Source organism: Pecten maximus, chromosome 1 (genome assembly GCF_902652985.1).
Source record: "Pecten maximus chromosome 1, xPecMax1.1, whole genome shotgun sequence".
NCBI classification, from domain to species: Eukaryota; Metazoa; Mollusca; class Bivalvia; order Pectinida; family Pectinidae; genus Pecten; species Pecten maximus.
The window spans coordinates 25,909,096-25,915,116 of NC_047015.1; positions in this window are offsets into that span (position 1 = coordinate 25,909,096).

Consider the following 6,021-nt stretch of genomic DNA (forward strand, 5'->3'; position numbering starts at 1 on the left):
ATTTTTTATATAGAGGATGTTGTTCATATCGATCCTTTTTGTGTAATTGAGTAATAAATTGTCTGATGAAAATCCCGTTTTTAAACAAAACGTACTTAGTTATAATTCATTTAATTTGTTATTTCTTATTCGTTAATTCTTATTTCTTACTTGTTATTTCTTATTTCTTTTTTCTTATTTCTTATTTGTCACTATTTATTGATAAGAAATAAGAATTAACAAATAAGAAATAACAAATAAGAAATAACAAATTAAAAGAATTATAACTAAGTACGTTTTGTTTAAAAACGGGATTTTTATCAGACAATTTATTACTCTACTTTACTATATTACTATTTATATAAAGCATCATTTATCTTGACGATATGATAAAGTAACGTACTGTTATACAATAATTTAGTAATTAATAACTAATAAGTAATAACAATTAAGTAATAACAAATAAGTAATAACTAATAAGTTATAAGTAGTAAGTAGTAACTCAAAATGTCCCTCCAGGGCTTTCGTATATATCTGAACGTAACGCTTGTTGTTTTAGGTTAACTCTAGTTCTGATCTTTCGTAGGGCATCGGGTGCCTTCATAGACTAGGACCGTTTTCGTTTTTGCGGTCCAAACGCTGAATATTTCAGATAAGCCTTGACAAAGACTTTCGAGGCCTGTATTAACATCTGCAGATCCGTAAAGATATATGGTTGAAATTTGGATTTAAAAACTGACGTATTGGTGGCCTACCGGTTGTCCCGAGCTTTTAATGTGCATTATTCTATGGCGCGGGAAGGATCACAGGCGTCTGAAGTTCTGACAGTAAACCGAGATACATCTTATTTTTTATATGGTATTATATCTCAGTTTACTGTCGGAACTTCAGACGCCTGTGGAAGGATGTCATAATTAATTATTTTTGCCTAGGCAGAAATCGAATTTTGCCTAGCCTAAAATTCGATTTCTGCCTAGGCAAAATTCGATTTCTGTCTAGGCAAAATTCGATTTTTGCTTAGGTTTGCCTAGGCAGAAATAATTTTGCCTAAGCATAAATCGAATATTGCCTAGGCTGAAATATTTTTGCCTAAGCAATATTCGATTTTTGCCTAGGCAGAAATAAAAAATATTTAATTATGACATCCTTCCCGCGCCATATTATTCCTCATATACAACTGGGACAAAACGTTAAAACCGCAATGAACGAAAGCGGTCCAACGTGGTCTCTGGTCCAAACTACTCAAGAAATGAGGACAGAACTGTACGTCACCATGTTCCGTAGTATTGTAACAACGGTGCCGCGGACACGTGGTTAGGTAATTGTTCACCAATGAAAGGATTGAAGAAATAAGCAGATTTTCTTGTTTATTACATCCCACTCACAGGGGCATGTCTAGTTTTATATTACAGAAAATAGTCAGAAATACCTATATAGTCAATATATACAGAGACATACATAGAGAGATTGGCAGCTCTCTATTTGCCCTTATGTCTACATGGTGGCCCCTGGCCTTCCCACAATCCTTTGCGGTCGCTCGGTTCAGTCTTCACTAGACGCCATATTGGAGAAAACTTGAAAACCAGACACATAATTATCGATAATTTCTATTTGAAATCATCACCAAGATCCAATTATGTGCTTTAAATTTATAAATATCAAAGTGCAGAAGTGTCATCAATATGAAATATATCACAATTTGCTGTCCAAGTGTTTGTATTTTGAGTATGAAAGTCAAGCACACCGCAGGAAAGATCGGCGGGAATCTCAAATTTTCGAAAAGTCCCTATGGGGTTTTCGAGAATACGGATAAATAACAACAATGTGCATGATAACCAAAACCACATTCCATAAGTATGATAGTTTTTGGTTAATGTGGTAACTTTTGTAGTGGCCTAGATAAAACGATGTGCTTTTTGTGTACGTTTAAAATTGACGATGTTTTGGTCTGACGTAATGGCTGCTTAATTACAAACTTGGACATGTCGAATAGGACCCAATGGATTTTCGAAAATACGGATAAATGACAACAATGTGCATGATCAATAAGACTTTATTCCATAAGTATGATAGCTTTTGGTTAGTGTGGTAACTTTTGTAGTGGCCAAAATAAAACGATGTGCTTTTTGTGTGTAATTTAAAATGACAGATGTTTTGGTCTGACGTAATGGCTGCTTAATTACAAACTTGGACATGTCGAATAGGACCCAATGGATTTTCGAGAATACGGATAAATGACAACAATGTGCATGATCAATAAGACTATATCACATAAGTTTGATAGTTTTTGGTTAATGTGGTAACTTTTGTAGTGGCCAAAATAAAACGATGTGCTTTTTGTGTGTATTTAAAATGACGATGTTTTGGTCTGACGTAATGGCGGATTAACCAGAACATGTCGAATAAGTTTCCAGTACATCGATACACACATGCGCAAAGCCCGATTTACCTGTGCTCGCGTGTGTTTGATAGGGGACAGGGCGCTCTCGATAAGGGATATGCTTGAGTGGTCACGAATAAAGGGAGCCACCACTTGTACGGGGAAATAGCGATGTTACTTACCTCACTATATATGTCTCTGATATATATAGGTATTTCTGACTATTTTCTGTAATATAAAACTAGACATGCCCCTGTGTCCCACTCGAGGTGCACACGAAGTCTGAACATTCTAACTACTCAAGAAATAGAAGTCAGAGAACGGTATATTCCTATTTATTTTAGTTTCTTGTCGTTATAGCAAATAATCACCTAAAAATATTGATAGATAGATCTATACTGTACTGTAGAAATTTGTACTAATCCCATACTTAATCCCATACTTCTGTTAATGCTTACATTTCTTCGTGTGCAGGCCCTGGAGTATTAATTAATTAACAGTGTTTTTTTTATGTCCCGTCATGAAATGGGGAGGGGCATGTGTATATATATGTTAAACACAATTAACGAAGAAATGATAGTTGCACTTACTTAACTAACAAAATTCTAGAAATAGCTACTAACACAATCCCCCATAAAAATATCAGGATACGAAATAATTACCCACCATGGATGTACAATCGAATACGTAAGATGATTAGATCTAGAAAAAGAGCACACAGAAGGGCAAAAATAACAAATAATCCAAACCACTGGGCTACATTTAGGCAAACCCGTAATGCATGTGTAAATTCTATAAGACAAGCTAAAATAGACTATTATAACAAACTTACTAACAAACTCAAAGAAAAATCAGTTAACACTAGGGATTGGTGGAAAATTGCGAAGAACTTTACTAACTTTTCTAACAAAGGATCTTTTATTCCTGTCTTAATCGAAAATAACACCTACTACACTAATGACGTTGATAAAGCAAACCTACTTAATAACTACTTCATTGAACAAACACATCTAGACGACGATAACTTGTTTCCCCCTCCACAAAACGACCCACCTAACGAAACTCGCAATATTATACTAACTATCGAAGATGTCAAAGATGCAATTAGTGTTTTAGATTCCTCTAAGTCTTCTGGTCCAGATTTGATAAGTGCTAAGTTTCTAACTGAAGGTGTAAACCAGCTTGCTGAACCATTATGTTTGCTGTTTAATAAATCTCTCCAATCGTCTTACTATCCTGACAAATGGAAAAATGCTAATATAACCCCTATTTTTAAAAAAGGTGACAAAAGTAATACTGCCAACTATAGGCCGATATCACTTATCAGTATTATGGGCAAGTTGATGGAACGATGTGTTTTTAAATATGTACTGTATATAACTTTCTGCACAGAACTAATTTTTTCACGAAGTCACAGTCCGGTTTTATCCCTGGAGATTCTGCTGTAAATCAATTAATTTCTATCACTAATGATATCGGTAAGGCTCTTGATAATGGTAAAGAAATTCAGGTTATATTTTGTGATATAAGTAAAGCTTTCGATAGAGTTTGGCACAAAGGGCTACTTTACAAATTACAACGGGCGGGAATTTCTGGTAAGCTAATCGATTGGTTCAAAAATTATCTATCAAAGAGACATCAAAGGGTTGTTATAAACGGGAAATCATCATCTTACAAAACAATTACAGCAGGAGTTCCCCAGGGATCCATTCTAGGACCACTATTATTTCTTGTTTACATTAATGACATTGTTAACGACATTAACAGCACAATTAAACTCTTTGCGGACGACACCACTCTTTATATGATGATAGATGATCCCATAAAAAACAAATCAGTTGATTAACAACGATTTAGCGAAAATAGGTAATTGGGCTAACAATTGGCTGGTTACCTTTAATCCTACTAAAACAGCGTCTTTGTTAGTCAGTAAAAAATTAAACAGGCCAAACCATCCTCCAGTATTAATGAACAATACAGTTGTATTAAACGTAACCTCTCATAAACATCTTGGTGTATATCTTTCTGCTGATTTTAGCTGGACTGAGCACATTAATTATATTCTAGGTAAAACTTCCAAGCGTCTAGGAATACTCTGGAAATTAAAATTCTCTCTCGACAGGCACTCTTTACAAACTCTATATACATCTTTTATACGACCAATCTTAGAATATGCGGATGTCGTCTGGGATTCTTTACCACTATATTTAATTGAGAGACTAGAACATGTTCAAATAGAGGCCGGTAGAATAGTAACGGGGGCCACTAAACTTGTAAATATACAATTATTATACAACGATCTATGCTGGGGAAAATTATCGGATAGAAGGAAAAAACATAAAATTATTCAGTTTCACAAAATGTTTCACAAAATAACACCAGAATATCTCTGCTCACTTGTTCCTTCTCAACATTCAGATTTGCATGATTACAGAACCAGACAAGGCAATCAATTATTAACTGTTCATTCTAAATCAAATTATTATAAAACATCCTTTTACCTTCAACAATCGAACTTTGGAATTCTATACCGGCAGACATCAGAAACAACCCCTCTCTGATTATCCTAAAAAAATACCTAAATAAAGACATTAAAACCCCACCATGTTATAGAAATTTTGGCACACGTAACTTACAAATACTACATATATAGACTTCGTTTAAATTGCAGTAACTTGAAAGAACATTTATTTAACAGAAATCTAACGGATAGCCCTTTCTGTTCATGTGGATATATTGAAGATAATTTTCACTTTTTATTCATGTGTGAAAAATTTATTAATCAGCGTAATCAGTTTGTATTTAGTTTAAATTTTGATCTGAATACTGATATTCTATTATCAGGAAACCCAGACTTGTCAAATGAAGAAAATGAAATAATAATTGAAGCTGTCCATAATTTTATATTACATTCCAAAAGGTTCGACTAAATATTTATGAACTACTTAGCTTCATCGTAATTTATCCACATCCCCATCGACATCATTAATTAACATAAATAATTTACATAATTATATATCCAAGTATTTCATTCTCCAATTAGATTGCTATAACATAGATTTATTTGTATTCCACCACTGTTCTTCACTTTTCACCATAATTTACCTTTTTTTCAAAATAATTATTTTCTGTTTATTATTATGAAACAGTATTTGTACCACCATACTAATCACCAATATGCCGAACCTTAGAGGGAAATGTATTAATATAAGCTTTAAGCTTGTTTCTAAATCCCTCACCAATGTATAATTTGCAATGTATATGTACACTTGTCTTGAATATAGATAAATATTGTTTAAACTAAGAAAGATAACTTTATGACTCGTGTCCTGACCGGGCCTCCAACTCACGATCTACGGCACCAAATTATGGCGCGGGAAGGATGTCATAATTAAATATTTTTGCCTAGGCAGATATCGAATATTGCGTAGGCAAAAATATTTCTGCCTAGGCAGAAATCAATTATTTTTGCCTAGGCAAAAATGGAATTTTGCCTAGGCACAATTATTTTTGCCTAGGCAATATTCGATTTCTGCCTAGGCAAAAATATTTAATTATGACATCCTTCCCGCGCCATACCAAATCGCCTAGGACTAACGTAGTGTTTACCCACGTCCCGATGTAACTAACAGCGGGGTATTTATGTCTCACGTATATTTTCT